General features: G+C 39.0%; 1 long non-coding RNA gene and 2 pseudogenes across 1 annotated transcript in view; 1 reads left to right on the forward strand and 2 right to left on the reverse strand.

Annotated features, from left to right (window-relative positions):
- LOC138760099 (uncharacterized) overlaps positions 1-23,330 on the forward strand; it is a 206,159-nt gene that overhangs the window by 133,465 nt on the left and 49,364 nt on the right. The gene's annotated exons all lie outside the window — the stretch shown is intronic.
- On the reverse strand, positions 1,001-1,139 carry LOC138762513 (U2 spliceosomal RNA; annotated as a pseudogene).
- LOC138762511 (U2 spliceosomal RNA) lies at positions 1,239-1,346 on the reverse strand (annotated as a pseudogene).

The following is a 23,330-nucleotide window of genomic DNA, read 5'->3' on the forward strand; positions in this document are numbered from 1 at the left end:
AGTTCTGGTCACCTTATAGGAAGGACATTGAAGAGAGGATGCAGAGGAGATTTACCAAGATGTTTCCTGGATTGGAGAACAGATCTCATGATTCACTGAGCTAATGGTTTTCTCTTTAGAGTGACAAAGGATGAGAGGTGTATAGGATTATGTGAGGCACAGATGGTAAACAGCCTGAACCATTTTTCCAAGGAGACAATGGCCAATATCCGAGTACGTCTGTTTAATGTGAGTGGAGGAAAATTCAGGGGAGGTGTCAGAGGTAGGTTTTGTACAGAGAATAGTGGATATCTGGAAGAGATTGCCAAGGGTAGTGGTGGAGGCTGGTACAATAGGGACATTCAAAAGTCTGAGATAGGCACATGGATATTAAATATAGACCGTTATAGGTGTGAAGTGGGGAGGGGTTAACGTAAGTGGAGTAGGCTTACATTGGATAGCACAACATGGTGAGCTTAATGGCCTGTTCTGTGCTGAACTGCTCTATGTCCTATCTAGGTGGACCATTGACACCACACATTTGTCCAAGATTGGGTTCTGCATGTTTGGATTCTGGGTTTTATCAGATCTGCCCTTAGGGCACCCACCATTCGCATCTAAACAACTGAAATTTTTTCTCACCCAACATACTTCAATGTGGTCATTATCAGAGGTTACCAGCAGGATCAAACATGGTATTTCATGGTTGTGATGTAATGCAACTGAAAATATTTGATGTATAATCTTGATGTGATGCTGAATAGATGATGTTTAGTTTCTTTCTGGCCTCATCTGATAGTAAAATCAACTATTCAGCTTCTACTATAATATATAAATATGTGATCATTGTGTAACCATGAAGTGTACAGAAGATTGTAAAAGTTAATTTAAAAAAAGGAAGGTCTTTTTAATGTGATCCTTTTTGCAACTATGTTGCCAGCCAATGGATGTGGGTAACTAATCTTTCATTTATGAACATTACAGATCACCAGTTATGCTCTTGTAACAAACGTCTTGGTTTTCTTTTTGCACCGTTCCCAGAGGCACTGCAATACTGGGTCGATGCGTGGAGTGGACGGAGCAAGCCCCTATTCCATTTCCCTGTTCCAAAAATCAATTTAATATATTTCTTTGGCTTGGCTTCGCGGACGAAGATTTATGGAGGGGGGGGTAAAAGTCCACGTCAGCTGCAGGCTCGTTTGTGGCTGACAAGTCCGATGCGGGACAGGCAGACACGGTTGCAGCGGCTGCAGGAGAAAATTGGTTGGTTGGGGTTGGTCCCTAGATAAGGGACATATCAGATATTAAACTGATAAGAACAGATACTACACTTGATCTTAGCCAAATGTCTTGGCTTTTGATGCAGTCATTATAACCCTGTATTTTGATCTGTTGGTTGCAGTGCATGAGAAAAATCCAAAGGGTTGTTAACATTGGCCACCCACTAACAATCAGCCTGCAGTAGTGACAACTACATATTAACTAAGAAGCAGCTTTCCTCAAGGGTCAGGAGTGTGAAAGGTTAATTAACTTGCGAATCTCTGCAAAACAAATGCTAGACTTGTATCATTCTTCAATCAGTTGGAGGTAAATTACCTGGTAAAGATGTACAGTGCATCATCTACATTCTCAGACCATTAAGTGATACAAGAACTGTGCACATTAGTTACATCCCACACAAAATGATTGCACTTTCACAAAGACCTGATTTGGTGCATGCTGCAAGATTTAAACTCGCGCCACCAATAATTGCAATAAAGTAACAGACAAGTATATCCATGTTGTTATAGCAAGGGTAATAATTTTTGCATTCGTGTTTGATAAAGCATGATGCATCAAACTGATAAATATTTTTGAGGTCAGTTAAGTCATGTATTTCATTATGATATTAAATATACATCGTATCAATTTATTTTTGCAATTTGTTGCTAGAAAACTAATCGACTTTTACCACATGGAAACAGGCTCTTCAGCCTAACATCCATCCTAACCAAACTAATCCCATTTGCTGTTAGACACTCTGCAGACGCTGGGGCTAAGTGCAGTACATAGACGTGTCAGAGAAACTAAGCTGATCACGCACATCTGATGAAATGTCCAGGCCAGAAATGTTGGTTATCCTTTATTTCCCATGACCTGTAGAGTTTTTCCAGTACATCTATGCATTGCACTAGACCCATTGCCTGCATTCAGCCTGTATCCCTTGTTAATTTTTCTCTCCCATTACCTGTTCAAATATTTCTGAACATTATAATTGTCATTACTTCTGCGGCATCCTTTGGCAGTTTGTTCCATACACCCACCACCTTCTGTGTGGAGAAGATGCCTCTCAGGTTCACTGTTAAATCTTTCCCCCCTAGTATTGGATTCCTAAAAAAAAAAGCTGACTCTTTATCTTCTTGATTTTATAAATGCCATAAAGCCCCTTCTGGACTTCCTGTGGCCCAGGGAGAAGGTCCCAGCCTATCCATCTGATTCTTCTTCTTTGGCTTGGCTTCGCGGACGAAGATTTATGGAGGGGGTAAAAGTCCAATCTGATTCTTTTAAGACCAGCTTATTAGTCCTGGTTACATTGTTGTGAATCTTTTTGCATTCTTTCAAGCTGGGTTACCAAAACTGCTCATAATACCAACATCGATTCATAGAGATTAAACTCCCACATAATTTTTGCATGCCCTTGATGCATGCACCTCCAACTTCCTGCATTAAATGGGCTGCCTTACCATTAATAATTGGAGGACCTATACACGGATCCCACCAATCTTCTCTGCTGCGATTTCTTAACTGGATACAAATTGATATTAAAAGCAAAATAAAAACTGCTGATTGCTGGTTTCAGTTCAAGGGTCATAAACCTGAAATGTTGACTCTCATCTCTTCAGATGCTGCCTGACCTTCTAAGGATCTCCACCATTTTTTTGTTTTGAATCTATTCACTTTCAGACCAATCTACCCATGCCAATAATGCATGTATAGACATAATGTAACCTATCCATATCCATGTTCATTCACTGGTCATGCGACACTACATGCCATATTCACACTGTGATCATCCACAACAATGTCTATACTGAATCTTCAATCAGACAAAGTATGCTTATATTGAAATTATACCCTTCAGCATTCTTTGCCCCAATCGTGCCCATATTGTGTACCCAATTAACTGCCTTCTGTGTAAGAACATATATAGACTATATCACACACTACCATCTTGCAACTATAACCTTGCCCATACTGAACCTGTACTGCATCCATTATTATACCTGTGGGAAACCAGACAATGCCTTTAAACATTTCATTCTGTTTCCACCTGTCTCATCACATCAAATAATGCTCAAATCGTACTAAAAACCCATCTGTACCTCACCAAAGAAATGTAAAATTAACAACTACTTTGGTGCTGTTTCATGCACCCATTATGAGCTCATCAATTTTATCCACTTTGCTCCGAACTTTCACCCTGACTTCAGATTCATTTGGTCCATCTCTGGTAGCACCCTCTCTTTTCTAAATCTTGGACTCCATCTCAGGAAACAAATTTTCTACAAACCCACTGTCACATTTGTGGCCCGAAATGTGAAGTTAATAAAACATTAAACACAAGTTTTATCAGGTAAACTTCTCTGTGGCTTTTATTCTCCTGTTTCCTTTGTTCTCCTGCCTGTGTTCTTGTCTCTCTCTCATACCACGTGACTTCCGGTACATCTCATACATATTCATTATCATGACATCCCTCCTTTAATCAGAAATAAACTTTACCTTCACTTACCAATATCTCTCAGAAACATACAAACATCGTAACTAATGGTAATACTATAACTCAACTACATAAAATTTACTTCCTACAGCACTCATACATGCACTTTATGATATAAGATTAAATACTGTCCCAAAGTTCTTATTAAAACTATGGCACAAAGTCTTCGTATCGTTTGGGCACTTTCCGGTTTCGTTTCGGCCTGCCTGTGATATTGTCGTCGCTCCTCGGTTGTTCACTCTCGGCGTCGGACATACTGCTCGCCACGGCTTCGGGTGTTTCTGGCGCTCTAGTCACTTCATCAGGAGTGCTGGTAACTGCCTCTGGAACATCATCAGGTCTCTCTGTTTCAGCATCTCTTATTGGCCTTTCAACCTCTTCGCTCGATGCATCTCTGGACTGGTGCCTTTTTACACTTGAGACATTTCTCTTATACAGGACTCCAGTCGGAGACTTGACTGTCACCATACTGCCACTTCTGGATACGACAGTATAGGGTTGATGGTAATAAGGTGTGTCTAGCTTACCACCAGTTTCATGCCTCACTAGAACATTATCTCCTGGCATGATGTCTGAGTACTTGGCTCCACATTTTGAATCTGTGTACAGCTTTGCTGCACCTTTCTTTTCAGCATCATGGTCCCTCATCTCCTGGTCGTCTCGGATTTCCTTTATTTCTGGCATTTTTGTGCGGATTTTTCTCCCAAAAAATGCTTCTGCAGGACTTTTTCCAGTGGTTGCATGAGGCTTTGCTCGATAGACAGCCACATAAGATAGCAATGCTTCTCGCCAATTTTGTCCTTCTGTGTGTGCAATCCTCAATCGTTTTTCAATGGACTGATTTTGTCTCTCTACTTCTCCGTTGGCTTGCGGCCATTTCGGAGTTACTTTATGATGGTGGATACCTGTGGTCCTCATGTATTCCGTAAATGTCTCTGAAATGAATTGTGGACCGTTGTCAAAGTATAATGTAACAGGTAATCCATATCTTGCGAATATCTCTGCTAACGCTTGTATTGTTTTTTCAGTGGTTGTGGACTTCAACACCACGTACTCATAGTATCTGCTGTAGTAATCTATCACTACCATAATTGATTCACCCGTTGCTAAAGGTCCAAGAAAATCAACAGCTACATCGATCCATGGTCCTGTCGGAAGTTGCGTACTCCGGATCGGTTCTGGCGGATTACTCCTACTTGTGATTTGACATCCGTGACAAGTTTTAACAAATTTCTCTGCGTCTTTATCACAACTTGGCCACCATACCTTGGTCCTGAGGTTTTGCTTGGTACCAACAATGACTAGGTCTCCTTCATGCGCTAAGGATACGATCTTCGGTCTCAATCTTTGCGGTATCACCAATCTGCAACCTCTCAATACACACTGTCCGATGCAACAAAGTTCGTCTCTAATGGGAATGTAAGCCTTGTGAGTACACTTGTCCCATTGTCCACTCTGTATGCATTCTCTTACTTCCATGAGTTCTGGATCATGTTCGGATTCTCTCTCGACCTCCTTCGTAGTCACAGCTTTCGGTGTCGCCTGAATAGCTACGAAGCGTACAAAGCTCTCTGTTTCTGTTCCCAATTCTGACTTGGATTGTGGACATCCATCCTTCACCAATCTGGACAGCGGATCAGCAATGTTTGCTTTCCCTGCAATGTGGATTACTTTATATTTGTAGGGTTGTAGTCTGAGTACCCATCTCTCTATTCTGGCACATGGTTTGGATCTCGGTGCATAGATCACCTCTAATGGCTTATGATCTGTGATGAGTTCAAATTCAATGCCGTATAAATATGCATGGAACCTCTCACAGGCCCATACAAGTCCGAGTGCTTCTTTCTCTGTCTGAGAGTATCTTCTTTCCACATCTGATAACGATCTGCTGGCATAGGCAATGATTCGTGGTCCTCCATCATGCATCTGGACCAACACGGCTCCTAAACCAACTGGGCTGGCATCCGCTATGACTTTGGTTGATGCCGCCGGATCGTAATATCCAAGAGTTTTTGCATCTGTCAGGCTTTGCTTCAGCGCTGTGAACGCTTTCTTCTGCTCAGATCCAAAATGAAATGGTACACCTTTCCTGGTTAGTTTCCTTAGTGGTTCTGCCACTGTAGCGAAATTAGGAATGAACTTTGCGCAAAAATTGACTAAACCCAGGAAACTCCTCACCTCTGTTGCGTTCTGAGGTGCACGTGCCTCTGCAATAGCTTTCACCTTGGCCTCTGCAGGGTTTAGTCCTTCCCCTGTAAGTCTGTGTCCCATGAAGTCCACTTCTGACACATCGAACTGGCACTTGTTTCCATTCACGGTAAGGCCTGCCTCCTGTAGTCTAGATAGTACACGCCTCAACCGTTTGTCATGCTCTTCCTTTGTTGGTGCATGGACTATGATGTCATCAGAAATGTTGGCAACTCCAGGAATGCCTTGAATCACTCGATGGATTTCATACTGGTAGATCTCCGAAGCTGCATTAATTCCAAATGATAGTCTCTTGTAACAATACAATCCACAGTGAGTCACAAATGTAGTTACATCTCGGGAACCTGGATCCAGCTCTAATTGATGATAGCCCCATTTCAGATCAATTTTTGAGAATACCTTGCTGGCAGTTAGTTCTTGAAGTATTTCCTCCACTGTTGGTATAGGGTGTCGTTCTCTAATTATAGCTTCATTGGCCATTCTCATGTCAACACATAGTCTTATGTCACCCTTTGGTTTGGGCACAATCATTACGGGACTGACCCATTGTGTCGAATGTTCCACCGGTTCAATAATGTCTTGTTCGATCAATTCTTTAATTTTGGCTTCGACTTTCCCACGAAGTCCAAACGGAGTTCGGCGCATTGGTTGTGCCTTGGGTTTGACCGTTTCATCTACCGCTAGCTTCAATTGTCGACCTTTCAGCTTTCCTACTCCTTGGAAGACTGCGGGGAATTCTTGCTTCATATCCTCGTATGACTGAATTGAATTGACACAAGCTCCAATATGAAATATTGCCAGGTCTTGCGCTGTGCTTCTACTCAGCAATGGTTCTCCCCTCTCTTCTATGACCATAAACTCTGCTTCGGTGTACTTATCTCCAGCTTCAACAGTTGCAGTAAAACATCCAATGGTCTGCAATGGCTTGGTTGCTGTGTATGGATACAGTTTCTTGGAACACTTCTTTGAGGTACAGATGATCTTTTTCCTTTTCAACTTCTCCCATAAATGTCGATCAATCACATTACTGTCACTGCCTGAGTCTACAATGACCTGAACTGTCACTCCACCAATGATCACTGGGACCTTCTCTTGATGTACTTTATTCAACGTAAATTGGTAACAACTCTGTTCCTCCTGGGTATCATCATCGTCACCGTCTATCTGGCGAATGGTATCTTTCTTTCCAGGATACTTTCCTTTCCCCCAGGCTTTGCCTTTGGAAGTTGTACTCTTCCTCTTCTGGTCTGCATTGGACTTGCTTTTGCACTTCTTTGCAAAATGGTCCTTACCTCTACACTTTCTGCAAACTTTGCCTTTGGCCGGGCAATATGGGTCTTTTCCAAAGTGACCTCGGTTTCCACATCGATAACACTCCTCGTCCTGTGTCAGCATATATCTTGGCTGATTATGGCGATGTGAGAGCCTCTTAATTTGCTGGCTTGAGTTGTCTTTCAGGGTCATGGTATGAAATTGCCCTTCAACAGCCTCTAATGCAGCAGCAATGGTTAAAGCATCGGTGAGTTCCAACTCACTCCCTCTTTCCAGTAGACGTCTTCTGAGTTTATCTGATCTGCAGTGCTGTACAACTTGATCCAGTAATTGGTTGTCCAAATCAGCTGGCATGTAATTGCATCCAACAGCTAGCTGGCGTAGTCTCGTCACGTACTGAGCAATTGTCTGGCCATCTTGTCTCGTTCGCTGAAACAAATGGCGTTGAAATGAAATGGGAGAATAAAAGCCACAGAGAAGTTTACCTGATAAAACTTGTGTTTAATGTTTTATTAACTTCACATTTCGAGCCACAAATGTGGCATTGGCGACGAGGATGAAAGAAGCTTGAAGAAAATTAAAGACTAAACAAGATTACAGAGGATTACAGACAATTTCAAGGTGATAAGAATTTTCTCTGTGGCTTTTATTCTCCCCGTTTCCTTTGTTCTCCTGCCTGTGTTCTTATCTCTCTCATACCACGTGACTTCCGGTACATCTCATACATATTCATTATCATGACACCCACCAACTCCCACAATCTCACAATGAATGGCACAGTTACTAATGTTTTTAATGAAATGTAACCAATCAAAAAGATTATCTTTCCACCATTGTTTGAATGTCTTCTGTTTTTTTTAAAGGGATGTTGATTATTTTCTGCAATATTGGTTACCAGGTGAACACAAAACATGAACTGAGCAAACTGTGAGAGATTGATGGACTCAATGAGTCATTGAGAGAAATCTTCAGACTGGGGTCTTGAAACATAGAGTTCCGACCTGCAATGTTGACCGACCATTTTTCACTATGGATGTTTCCTGACTATTGGGTTTCTTCAGCTTCTCAATGTTTGCTCAAGATTCTGGCTTCTGTCGTTCTCATGTTTCTCTACAGAACCTATCCTGCAACTTTCAGTGATTAACTGAAGCAGATTGATTGCAAGTTCATTTTAATTGTGCTTTAAATTCACAAACTCTTCAAACTCTCAAATTTCTGATCAGCAGAATGTACAATCATATTATAGTAAGAAGCCTCATGTAATTTAATATAAGAAATTAAGTTCTAAATATGCAGTGGGATAATTCTACTCTGGTATAATGCCAAAACCACCCTAATAGCCTCTGTCATCATTAATTCTCGGCAGCCATTGTTGATGATGCAGTCAAACAAAGCTTCATTAATTGGCCTCATGATGTTGCAACTTTAATTAAATTTGATCACCAGAACACTAAAACAGCTGGTTATGAATAACTCCTGATATAATTACTGAAACATATTGGGTTCTAGAATTAAACAATTTATTTTGTATTTTAACTATATTTTAATATTTGGTATGTAATTTTTTTCTAAATATGACCTTTAATCCTGTGGGAGTGATTCTCATTTCTAAGTGGGTCTGTTATTCAGGGTGGAGTTTAAATCTCATAATTTGTTTTGGTGCAAACTCTGAGCTTTTTCAATGTTGGAGTGAAACATGAAAAATGCTGTGATTGTTGTCAAAACAGAAATGCTGGAGGAACTCAGCCACTCTTGCAGTATCCATAGGAGCGAAAGATGTATAATTGATGTTTTGGTTATATAATCTTTACCTACTGAGGATGCTGTGAGGCATGCAGAGTTCCTCCAGCATTTGGATTTTTTTCTTGTTGGGAACAGTTTATTCAATCTCATGTCTTTGGACATGAACCAAGATATTACTTTGACTTCCATACTCACGATATTTTGCCAAAGCCCTGTCAAGAGGTAATAAAAATGATCAGAACTGAGTAAGCAGTTTTTTTCCTTGTTCCATTAGAACCTGATCTATCTGTCTGGGTCTCACTGTCATCAATGCATTGGGAACCTGCATTTGTTCTTTGGTTTCATTGGAATAAAGGGAAACCAGCTATAATTTTAAGTGCAAACTACCATTAAAAATGTACTGGCTAATTACACAATCAATAGTTGGATTCTTTACGATAAAATGCTGTGCCTTTCAAATTTCTTTGAGTTTACCCATCTTGCTTGCAATACATGCCTTAAATTCTAATAATTAAAATCTTTAAAAAGTATAATGGTATTAAAAATGGAGACAATCATCCCATTTTCACAATAGCTCTCTGCCAGTCAGTGAAAGGAAAGTTTATATCTGGCAGCAATCAAGTTTATTAATGATTTAAGCCTATTGTGTTAGGAAGAGTCAATCAATAAAGTAACTGTTCCAACTGCCAAATTTTCACTTTCTTTCTTCAGTCTCTGTTGCCAGCCATAATTATTTTTGTCATACCTCTCAGAAATTAAGGGAATGTTGGATAAGATTTGTATATTCCCTTATTCCACCTCTAATGTCTCAAAATATCCAATACTTCGACAATTGTAAGCAACAAGATTTTTCTGAACACCAGCATCATACAATTGATTCAATTAGTGCCTATTCAACCTGATTTTGCTGGCATCATTCAAATGAAGAATCTTGTCTTGCTCATTGGCAGAGACCCTGTTCATTATTGAGTGGTTGTTAAGAATACTGTAGAGGAATATTGAGGAAACATGCTGGAGGTTTGGACCTGAGCTCAGGTTGCCAATGGTTTGAACTGAAGTCTTGCACTGATGTAGAGACTATAGGAGCGCTGGAAGCAAACTCGTGGACCTTTGATGACTCTGTGGTGTTGGGGGGAGGGATCTTCCCTTTCTCTGACTGGGCACTGGACAATGTTAATGCTCAGACTAAAGGAAATTTTGAGTAATATTACATGACAAATAGTATCTGTGTACATCATTTTAAAGAACATGTGTTTATAATATTCCCATCCTGGAGCTTTTGATTGCAAGCTCTACTCATTGACATAAATTGTTACCAATCTTGTTCTGAGCATTGAGGTCAGAGGACTCAAATTTCTGCCACTGAAGTTGCCCTATTTTTCATTCATTCATCCAGTTATCCATTTTAGTGTAAGTTCTCTAATTGCTCCTATTCAGTCTTTCACTTGGATCATTTTGCAGCACCTTATCAGAGGCCTTTGCAAATTTAAATAAATTAAATTTATTACACTTCACGTTCACTGTCTGTTATCTGTTGCCATCAAGATGATCTACATGGAATGCTGCTGTCAGAGCAGCAGCAATCATCAAGGATCTATATGATTCAGGGCATGCACTGATCTTGCTGCTGCCCTCAGAAAAGAGGTATAGGTGCCACAAGACTCGTACCACAGATTTGGGAGCAGTTGCTACCCCTCCACCAGCAGATTCCAAAACAACAAATTTAATCAAAGGCTCATTTAAGGACTAACTTTGCATATTATCTATTACTGAATATTTTTTTGTACTGTATGGTTAGTTTGTTTACATTTATTTCTTCATTCACCATTCTCTCTTTTCTATGCATTTTTTTCTTGTAGTTTTTTGGACTACCTTTAAGTAGAAATTCTGCCTGGCCTGCAGGTAATCTCAGGGTTGTATGTGATGTCATGTATTTGTCAATTTTGAATGTTGAACTTTGTTTCTTCTTCAGATAATTTAATGATGTCAGTTAAACCAAGTCACAGAAGGAAAGTTTTTTTTAAATTGTGTGTTCCAGTTGTTTTCTAGTTAATTTCTACTATAATAGGATTCTTTACTAGAGAATGGCAACAATTTTGTGTTGAGCAGCCGGCTTGTATCCTGCAAGTGTCAGGGAGTTTAGGACTCCTGTGCACTTCTTGCTGCCAGAGGAGGCGGGGGAATTAGATGCAAGTATGTAGAAAGGCGAGGCAAAAATTTATACAGTCCTCAAATGAGATTGGTGTAGGTAGGCTAAAAAGTTCACAAGCTTCACGTCCTGATTTTATGTTGTTCATCTCTATGACTCTATATGAATGGTGAGATGAGGGAGTGGTCAGAGTCAAGGTCAAATTCTATGTTAATAGGAGTTTTGAATCTTCATAGGAAGGTCACAGTGGACCAGGGCAGGAGAAGAGGGGACATGAGTGTTGGACATTAGGCCTGGTAGTTGACTTGAGCTTATGAAGTATGGTTGCTTCCAGGTTAGTTGTCTGATGTAACGAGTCGCACATGTGACCTGCAAGTGCAACTCATGCTGGGAAGTATCCTATCAATTTTCTGAATGATCATAAAATGTCTAGAAATAGTTGTTATTGTGCATCCCCCATGGTATGTTAAAAGTGTTGAGTACAATCTAATTTCCAGTCATCTACACCCTGCAGTGTTTAATCCACCATTTAGATTTTCTCTAGCTTTATCTCAGTAATCCCTAATATGTGACTCCTTGCAGTGTAGTATTGGCTCCAGTTCTTCTGTATTATTATGCACAGTGTGTATAGATAGTTCAGTTCATTTTTAACCACTTTTGCTCTTGCTAGCCTTTCAGTTTTGATTTATGTCCCTATTTAATCATATTGTTTGTCTCCACCCTTAGTGTAGATTTTTCATGCATTCCTTTTTTTATATTTTAAAAAAAAACTCAATTTCTTAGAGCTTACTCACCAACCTTTACCAGCAAGGCACTAATCCCATCCTGTTTGGGTGGAGTCTTTCATATTACCACAGCTTTCTCCTAATGGTGACATAATAGGAAATGAAGTAGGGACACCCACTGATGATTGTAATACAACTCCTCAGATAATGAAGCAGCCTATGTCTGCATAGCTAAAAATAGATTTGAACTATATTTCGGAATAGGCTGCTGATTGAGTACATTTACTGTATGTTGCATAAATACAATAATCAGCTCCAAGAAATAAAAGTCCAAACAATTAGACTTGATCTTTAATGGCAATAGTTTCACTGACTGCCAGAGGAGATGGTTGAGGCAAATACTATTGCAATGTTCAGGGAAAAATTGGATGGATACATGGATGGGATAGGTTGAGATGAATATACCAAACACAGGCAGGTGGGTCATGTGTGTGTGGGACATTTTGTCAGTATGGGCAAGTTGAGCCAAAGGGGCTGTTTTCATGCTGTATATCTTAGTCTATGGCCATCTCATCTGCATCAACTATCCATCAGAAATGAGATGGAACACTCTTCATCCATGTAGATGTCTAGAGTTCCACCAACATTCACGCAGCTCCATAATCCAGAATAAATCAGGATACAAGGTTAATATTGATAAAAGTGAAGTGATGCCCAATGAACAAAATCAATTATACAAAATGTAAAAAGGAATTCCTTTTTAAATGGCAATTGCAGGCCATACGTTACCTTGGTATCAGGCTGGATAATAATTTAAATCATTTGTATAAATTAAATTACCAACTTTAAAAAAAAAAATTACAGGAAGATTTACTATTAACTTTAATAGGGAGAGTAAACTGCATTAAGATGAATGTATTTTCACGGCTACAATATTTGTTCCAAATGCTAGCGATTCCCTTGACGGGAATTTATGAAGCCAAATAAATTAGTTTTTATGGAAGGGTAAAAGAAAAATCAAGAGTGGCTTTGGAAAAATTAACATGGGTATGTAAACAAGGAGGATTACAGCTACCAAATTTCAAAAACAATTACAGGGCAGCACAGTTAAGATATCTATCAGATTTTTATCAGATGGGAGAAAAACCCGAGTGGCTCAAAATAGAATTATATAAATTAGGAGAAAAGGCCCTGGAGCATTTACTCTATAAATAGGATGAGAAACTGGTGCATCACAACAATTTACCACTACTACATCATATAATTAAAAATATGGAGGAGAATACATCTGGAGCAAAGGATAAATTATCAAATACCAAAAATGTTACTAATGCAAAACCCATCAATTTATTTTTTAAGGAATGGGCAAGAAAAGGAATTAAAAGAATAAAAGATTGATTTTTGGGAAATAATTTATTAACATTTGAACAGTTAAAAAAATAAATACAGAATATTACATGGTACAATATTTTCATACTATCAGTTGAAAACTTATTTAAAAGAAAAGTTGGGAACTACTCTAAGATTACTTGAGAGTAGCTGCTATGAATACTTAATTACTCTGCGATAGTTTAAAAAAAAATTACAAACCTGTATAGCAAATTGCAATACAAGGAAGATGATGAAGCAATATCCAAACCTAAACAGGGTTGGGAAACTGAAATACAAATAAAGAAAGAAACCTAGAAGAAATATGCACAGGGACCATGACAATAAATTCTCTGTTTCATACGATACAATACAATTGGCTCCATAGATTATATGTTGCACCTCAAAAGTTAAAAAAATGGAATCCAACAATATCGGACAGATGCTTCTGTTGAAAACAAGAAATTGGAACAACATAACATGCAATATGAACGTGTACAAAAGTGAAAAAATTTTGGGAGGATTTAAACTTAATATTAAAATTACAAAACATAGGATGCCAAAAGATCAAAAATTCTTCCTGTTAAACAACATAAAAGACAAAGAATTGGGCCTAAAATTACATGGCTCAAAAAAGATTTATTACGATTGGCTTGCAGCAGCAAACAAGTGCATAATGATAACTTGAAAAACTGAAGCAACCTTAAAAATACAACAATGGTACATAGAAATGAACAAGTGTATTCCATTAGAAAAAATTACCTACAATCTAAAAGATAAATGTACTTTATTTGAATAAACATACGTAGAGTATATTAGAAACCACTAATTTCAGACCTCCATCTCTTAGTGATAAGATACAAGTATGAAAATATTTAAATATTAAATTTTGGGTGACACTTTTCTTTTGTGTTCTTTTATTATTTATTTTTCTTTCTATTTCTCACTAAGTTGTAGAGGGTGGGAGGAAGGGGGGGGAATGAAAATGTCACTATTTTAATTATGAATATTTGTATATTATTATTAACATAGTTCATGGGGAAGTATTACCTTAAAAAATATTTAAAAACTAGAGACAACCATTTAGGCAGTCAGTAACATAGAGCAAGCTGGGAGCTTAATTTGAAGGAGCTAATAAAAGCTGTCCCTGCAAGTTTCTAGATCCTGTAAATGGATTCCTAAAATAGTATTGAAAATACCTAATGCAAAATACAAATTCATGTAAAGTACTTTTGCATCACAGAATTCTGAAAAAAAACTGTGGTTCATTGTTCATTTTTTTGCTGCCATCTTTTCATGTGTTGAATAGATTATCTTTTCCCTATTTAATGGAAGGAATAATGTTCATGAAAGCAAAGTTATTTTCTCTGAAAGGAAGCAGAATTGTAATTGTAGATGAGGCTAGTATGTACACAAACAAAAAGTATAGTAGATGGTTAGGAAATAACATGCCACTGAAATTTGGATTTTATTAGGACTGTTCTGGACTTACAAACCATGTAGCCTAAGCCTTGCTTTGTTTGGAAGTGATTTGATGGGAGCAAATTCTGGTTCTAACACAGTGTTGAAACTATTCAATTGAAGGACAATATAGAAAATGAGTTCTGAACTTCTTTGCTGGAGAGCTCATTTAGAGGCTTGTAGAAATTGAGACTTTTTAAATAAAAAAAAAATAGCAAGTATTTCCTTTCTACAAACCTGATCAAGTGGTTTAATATTACAATAAATCTACTTGGAAATGTATCCTGAATTACACAGCATGTTTGTAACCATGTACATACTACAATCAGCACTGGTCAAATGCAGAATAGTCTCAAAAATTCAGACTAGTTTGTTATGTAGTCAGGATAATGTGAACTATTTTGTAACTGCGTAAGAATACACCCTTCTCACTGTAATAACTGTAGTACACCACTGTTCAATGTGTATGTGTGTACATTCTCCTGAGATGGTGGAAGATATCAGTAAATAAAGTCTCTTCTGTTATTTGAATTTTGCATCTTTAATTATTTAAGAAGCCTCCCAAGTAACTCCAGAAACATGGTGACAGCGGTATAAGAAAACCGGAATAAAGCCATACAATTGATTTTTAAGTCACTGAAATTCAAACGTGAAGAAGAGAAAAAAAAACTTTAAAAAAAAAAATGGCTAGAGCAACAGCAGTTCACCCAGTGATGGATTGGGAGGCTGAAGACATTGTTGAATCATTTAAACAATTTCAGCAGAAATACAATTTAGCTTTCAAAAGCTATTTTAAAAATGAAACAGCAGAGGAGAAGGTCAGTTATATACTTCTCCCCCTGAGACAGGGGGACGAGGCCTTAACTTGTTTAATAGCTGGGAACTTTGAGGTGGAAAATATGATCCAGAGCAGATATTTGCAGTTTGTCCCTCACCTTGAACCCAGGTCTAATTATAGTCTTAAACACTATGAATTTCAAGGCTTAATGGAAGAGACTGATGAAACTGTTGATAACTTCCTCACTAGACTAAAAGTTGTTGCTGCAAAATGCAGGTTTTAAGGATATAAAGGAAAGATTTGTTGATCAACTAATATGGGGGAGTGCCCATCCCAAAGTGCAAATGTCTCTTGTAGGGAATGATAGCTTGAAGTTGGCCAAAGCTATAGACACAGCCAGTGTCTTCAAAGCCACAAGGACGCAAATGAAATCCCTATCTTTGCAGACCACCCACAGCAAAGAGAAGGAAGGATTGATTTGATAACACAATCAGAAAAATGCAAACCCCCAAGACCTGCAGGAAGTGTGGCAGACAACACCACTTTGATAACCGAAACAAATGCCCCACATATCGTTCTGAATGTAGAGCCTGTGGTAAACCCAACCACTGGGCAAAGGTGTGCAAGTCTGGTGTGAAGAAAACAGTAATACCAGTGAAGGAAAAAGACAAGATGATATACTACATAAAAGGAAAAAAACAATGAGGATTCTGATACCCAGATACTGGACATAGAATTCATACACCTTCTCGAAATGTCGGGTGAGATGAAAGAAGAAAGTGAGTTGCACACAAGGATCCAAATACAGAGGACAATCTAGAACAAGCCTATGATATTTAACCTAAAGGTGAAGCTGGTTCATAAAGCAACATCCTTCTACTCAGACTCTACCACCAGATGTTCCCAGAGAACATAATAAAAGGATATCCCAAAGATGGTGTATTGGGAACAGAAAATGTCACATTAACACATTAATCATGTCACCCATGATCAAGCAGCTAGGGAGAGCCAAGATCAATGACTGCCATAAGGGAAAGATGAACATCCTCTGTACATTCTAAGTGGATACTCCAATGGATCATCAATTCTAGATCTGGATAACAGCCGGGAGTGCAATAGATCTGGCAATTATGAGATCCAGACAAAGATATCCAAAAGGATCAAGACACACATAACAAAAAGGGGAAATAATTTCCACAGAAGTACCTGCTAGGCCATGGCACTCAGTGGGAGCAGACTTGTTCACTGAGAGTCAAGAGTGGTATTTAATAGTAGCCTGATACTATGGTTTCCATTCCTCAAAAGGGTGAAAGTCCTGAGTGTCAAGTATCACCTCAGGAATGAGAGTGCTCCTTGCTGAACAAGGAATACCTGAGCAAGTAATATATGACAATGGAACACGGTTCACATGGCAAGAATTCAGAAAGCTAGCTGCAGAGTATGGGTTTATCTCCACATCATCCCCATACTATCCCAAAGGATATGGATTCATTTAAAGACGAGTGCAAACTGTGAAACGCACACTAGTTAGACCCAGACCTAGCTCTTCTATCATTACGAGCAACACCTTTAAGGGCTGACATGAAGTCTCCAGCAGAACTTCAAAATAGCAGGAGATATAAAACAACTTTCCCAAGCAAAGTACACCCTCCAGAAGACCAGGAGGAAACCAGAAGGACACCAGCAAACATTACCAGAACTCTTCAGAGGGCAGTATGTGCATATTCAAGAGCCGATGTTGAAAATATTGACCCTATCAAAGGGATACTAGCAAACATGTACAAACATTGCCAGAAATCTTCAGAGGGCAGCATGTGCATATTCAAGAGCCGATGTTGAAAATATTGACCCCCAACAAAGGGACACCAGCAAACATGTACAAACATTGCCAGAACTCTTCAGAGGGCAGCATGTGCATATTCAAGAACCGATGTTGAAAATATTGACCCCAACAAAGGGACACCAGCAAACATGTACAAACATTGCCAGAACTCTTCAGAGGGCAGCATGTGCATATTCAAGAGCCAATATTGAAAACATGGACCCCAACAAAGGTCATCAGAGAAGCTGAGACACTAAGATCATACGTTGTCGAGACAGACTCTGGCAATCAGCGGAGGAGGAACAGAATTCACATCTGGCTGACACAAGATGTGATGAAGCGGAAAGCTTTAATACCAACAAAGCCTGCAACACCAATATCAAGTGAGGTATCAAGTGAAGAGACCACAACCACTAATACAGAAACATTAACACAGCAGTTGTCAGGTGAAGCACAACAAGCTACATCACCTACACATGTACCAGTAACACAGAGCCCAACAGTTGCAGCCAAATCCACAAGATGGCGAAGCAACACACTGCTACCAGTGTGATATTGATAAGAACTATATAAAAATAGTTGTGTGAATAAACTTGTGTACAAGTTCAGTTACTTAGGTTGCACTGGAAAGAAAGAGATAAAGAAAACTAAATTTTTCTTGAAGGAGAGATGTTATATAGTCAGGATAATGTAAACTGTTTCGTAACTGTAAGAACACACCCTTCTCATTGTAGTAACTAATGCACCATTGGGGGAAGGGCGGTGTATACATGTATGCGCGTGTACAGTTTCCTGAGATGGTGGAAGACATCAGTAACTAAAGTCTCTTCTGTTATTTGAATCATGCATAATTTAAGTTATCTAAGAAGTCTCCCAAGTAACTCTACTGTTGGCATCTGACGTTTTCATCATTTCTATTAGTCCCCTCCTTTTCTGCCACTAGAATTGTTATTTATTTTTCTACATCTAAATTTACTTGTAAGAAAGTGAGAATTATTGTTGATTGCTCTGACACTGCAAAGGCCAGGAAGCAATGGTCTTTGGCTCAGATCTTGCATTTGAAATAAGTGAAGCAATAATCAGTCACCATGTCATGAAGTAAATCATATAAAGTACTGCATCCCCAAATGCTCAGCTCTGTGGGAAAGGTCCATCATCAATTTGTCTTGCTTTTCTGAGATTTGTCCATGTAAAGTGCTGTGATCATGATGTATAGGACAGATGCAAAATTGAACAAATCTAGGTACACCAATTGCAACAAAATTATTTTTATCACAATGTATTACTTATTGGCTCAGATAGTCCCTGCCATTGGAACATTCTCAAAGCCAAATCATTGAATATATTTAGTAAGGAGTTAGCTAAAACAAAAATAACAATAAGATCAATAGATAGGGAGTATACTGGAGCAAGGTACTATATTTAAATGGTCAGCCATGATCAAGTTGAACGGAAGAACAGTGTTGAATGGTCTTGTTAACTTCTAGGTTTCTATGTTGGCACTCTAATCCAATGAGAGAAGTAAAAGAGAAAACCAAGAGGATATCAACTTGATGCAACTAAACACAAACTGATGTGCATGTTACACAACAGAGGCATATTAATATCTTAGCAGAGAGGTAAACCTAGAACAACTGGATCAGGTGGACCTATAATGTTGTTGTTCACAGTGACGGGAAAAGGAATCCTAATATCCAATCCTCCCTGATGCCAGCACATGTCTGATTAATGCAGAAAACAGTAGTGAAATGTTCAACCATTTTGGAGCAGAACTACAGAGTCAGTAATCAATTTCCGCCTGCCCCCTTCATCACCACAGGAGCCAGTCTTAAGACAATTTTATTCACCACAAGAAGCAACCAAGCCCATTTGTTCTTGCTAAGCTTTGGGAGCACCCTGAGTATTAAAAAGTCTACCTTGTGCTTCATGTCATCCCAAGCCCATTTCAGCTAATTAAAATAGCCACTGTTGTAATGAGCAAATACGGAAGCCAATTTAAACACTATATGCTCTCACAAATAGTTTTGCAAACAGATAACCTACTTTTGTAAAATTAATTTAGATATAAATGTTAGTCAGAATAGTCAACCTACCTATTTTTCCCCAAAAATTCATCCATAGGATCATTTACTGGTAATAACATGCTCTGGTCAAACAGGAGTGGCCAATCAATTAGAATTAACTGCAAACAGTTTAAAAAAATTTAAAAAAAAACAACACAAAGGTCTGCTAAAAGAGAAGTCTTCCAGCAAATAAACATTCTGATTTCTTCCAGTTTGATTTATAACTACCAAAGGTGGAATGGGTGAGGGAAAGGCCTTGTGTAAGGCCTATCCCATAGGACTTGTGGGAAATGTGATTGTTTGGCTGTAGATCCTTGAACCTGGTCCTTACTGGTGAGTAGCAACAAGATGCCACAGTGGTGGTAATGGTGAAAATGGAAATTAAAGAAACAATGTCAAGTGATGGAAATGTAAGGATATGAAACTAAGGGTGGGAAGAGATTTTGACCTGTTAACCTTTTGTAAATAACTTATTGTGAATAAAGTCTATTTTTATTCAAAAAATATAATATCCATTTAAAATATTATTCCAGGTTTAGTGTGAATAAAATCTCTCGTGACTGGATGGAGAACATATGCTTTTATTAGCTTATAACCTAGGGTAAGGTCTTAGTGGTCTTCAGAGGGGCTCAGGATTTAGGTGGGAAACCAGGGTTATATATGGGTAGATGGGATTGAAGCTGGGAGGTGGGGCCATCCATCAATATAACACACCAGCAGTGATTCTCAGTTTGCAGCATTCACCCCTTCCTGCAGAATTTAGGGTTTGTGGATGAAGACAGAGAACATGGATTGAGAAAAAAAAATTCAAAACTATACGATTATTTACAAATTTAAGTGGTCTGGAGATCCTTTGGGAGCTCCTAAGCATGGGTGGGCCTTGGGCTCCTTGAATTTCTGGCTCTACAATGGTGGGGGATGCACTTTCCTCCTGATCTGGATTCCCTGAGACCCTGACTGGGGGGTGGTGGGAGTGAGCTCCATAGCTTGCAGGGCATTTGAGGCAATGGACCCTGTGTTTTGGTGGGTGCCAGATCCCTGATGGAGATTGTGTCCTCCCTGCCATCAGTGTACGTAGGATTGGTGTGGAGCAGTTTCACCCTTTCTACCAGTGGGGGTGAGTCTTGCTTCTCTTCACGTGCTTCCTGAGAAGGACCAGACCAGGAGTTGTAAGACAGGTTGGTAGTGTGATTCCCGATGCCAACCTTCTTTCGAAATTGAATAGGAGCTTGTGAGGAGTAGTGGTGGTTGCAGTATATAGTAGGGACCGGATGGAATGGAGTGCCATAGAAGGACTTCCTGTAATGTTAGAGATCATAGTTGCAATGCAACTAGCAATGTCTTACTATTTGATTAGACTTGGCTGTCAGCAGGGGTCTGACACACAGTATGTAAGATCTATAATCGAGACTTGCAGCTTCATGGCCTGCCTCATGTGCTGTTTACATCAACTTTAAAGTAAAGAACCTTTTCCTTCATCCATGTGTTGTCTCAGAACTCACACAAATGAAGATGAAACATGGTGTCAGAAGTGGGATGAAGGATAAACTTTAAAAGGAAAATCTAAAGCCAGCAACTGATCAGTGAGGAGAAGCTAACAAAGAGAAAAATGGAAGGATTACACCCACCAGTGAAACTTCAGCTGACAGCTAATGTGGCTGAAATTTGGAACAGATTTAAACAGCATTTTGGATTGTATTTAGTTGCAGTTGGAGCTGCCGAGAAAAGTGATAAAGTGGAAGTGTCAGTTTTCTTGCATGTTGTGGGTGATGAAGCCATGGAAGTGTATAATAACTTTGAATTTGCTGCTGAAGGAGACAAAATGAAATTGGAAAAAATAATGGAACAGTTTGAGGCATACTGCATATCTAAACATGATGGTTGAGAGGCACAGATTTTTCACGTACAGAAAACAGAAGAAAGTATTGATCAGTATGTGACTGAATTGAGAAAGTGAAGCAAAACATGTGAATTTGGTGATAAAAGACAAACTTGTGTATGGTATTCCAGATAATAGTCTAAGGGAAAGACTGCTAAAAGAGCAAAATCTAGACCTAGAAAAAGCCATAGCACTCTGTAGGACTACAGAAACTGTAACATTGCAGGCAAACGAGCTGTTCAGTGAAACTAGCTGCAACATTGATGCAGTGAACAAGAACAGACATAAACTGTTTAACAAAAAAGTGCCAAAATGGAAAGGAACGTGGCCAGTGAACAAAAATGAAAGGGACAATCGAAAGTCGTGTTGTCTAACACCTATCAAAAAAGTGTCCAACATATGGTAAAACATGCTATATGTGCAACAAAAGCAGCCATTATGCCTGTTGCTGTAGGAACCAAGTGCAACAAAGCAAGGTTCATGCAGTAGATGAAAGAGAGATAGAGGAATTCTATGTAGATATTGTGTCTGAAAACAAGAAAGAAAACATAAACTGGATGTTGAGATTAAAAGTGAATGACATACATTTCTGTTAAATTGGATACTGGAGCACAAATTAATGTAATATCAGAGACTAATTTTAAGAAGATTAGACTAAGACCAAAGATGTATGGAACAAAAGTGAAGGTGACAGAATATTCAGGTGCCTTTATACCAGTGCAAGGAGAATGCGGGGTCGAAGTGAAACACAAGGACAGAGCACATGCTAGCATTCATCATGGTACCAAAGGATGTACAGGCCATACTAGGTTTAACAGCCTGTAAGAAACTGAATCTGGTAAAAAGCGTCCTCGTTGTGGAAAGCAAAGTAGAGACAGTCTATGATTAATTCGTGAAAGAGTATAGTGACCTATTTCAGGGTCGAGGCTGCCTTCTGGGAGAACACATGATCAGGGTGGATAAACGTGTGCCACCAATAATCTATCCATGCAGAAAAATTCCATTTGCATTTCAAAAGCAACTAAAAGCAGAGTTGGACAGGATGGAAAGCCTGAACATGATTCAGAAGATAGATGAGCCAACCGAGTTGATGAGTTCACTCGTTGTTATGGACAAAAAGATTAGAAAGCTTAGAATTTGCCTGGATCCAAGAGATCTAAACCAAGCAATAAAGAGAGAACATTTTAAGCTTCCAACGCATGAAAAAATCCTGTCACACTTTGCAAATGCAAAGTTTTTGAGCAAGTTAGATACATCAGGATTTTGGCAGTTAAAATTGGATGAAGCAAGTTAAGACTGTGCATGTTCAATAGTTAATTTGGCAGATACAGATTCCTAAGGTGACCATTTGGAATTGCCTCAGTTCCTGAAATGGTCTATGAGCACTTGAATGGAGTTGATGCCTCTATGGATGACATCATACGATAGGGAAACCACAAGAATGGAACATGAGAGACTAAGGAAAGTGCTGGAAAGCAAACCTGAAGCTGAATAGAGAGAAATGCCAGCTTGGGGTGACAGAACTAACATTTGTTGGAGATATTAGTGCAAGTGAGGGCACCAGACAAGATCCAAGAAAGGTGTCTGCCATTGGGAACATGCCAAGGCCACAATGCAAAAAGGATGTACAGAGGTTTAATGGAATGGTCAACTATATGGGTAAATTCATATCCAACCTCTCAGAAAAGATGTCTCCATTGAGACGACTAACAGAAAAGAACATTGAATGGGAGTGGAGTCATGACCATGAAAAGTCATGGAGGGAACTAAAGAAACTGCTCACAGAGGAACCAGTTCTGAGGTTTTACGACCCAGCGAGACCCATCAGACACATCAAGTAGTGAGCTCGGTACAGTTCTTCTGCAAAAACCTGATCACTGGCAACCCATTGTGTATGCATCACGCTCAATGACAGATGTGGAAATGCGATACTCAAATTGAAAAGGAGCTGCTGTCGGACTCTGGCTTTACCTTACTCTTAATTTAGTCTATGTGTAGTCTGAGTCCAGCGCGTTCTTTGAATGAAGTGATAGGAGAAGGTATTCGGTTCAACAGTCAATTTATTACACAGCACAAGAATAAAACTTAACAGAGCTCTGGGTCACTCATTAGTTCATAGGTCACTT

The sequence above is a fragment of the Narcine bancroftii genome, chromosome 4, assembly GCF_036971445.1.
Source record: "Narcine bancroftii isolate sNarBan1 chromosome 4, sNarBan1.hap1, whole genome shotgun sequence".
NCBI classification, from domain to species: Eukaryota; Metazoa; Chordata; class Chondrichthyes; order Torpediniformes; family Narcinidae; genus Narcine; species Narcine bancroftii.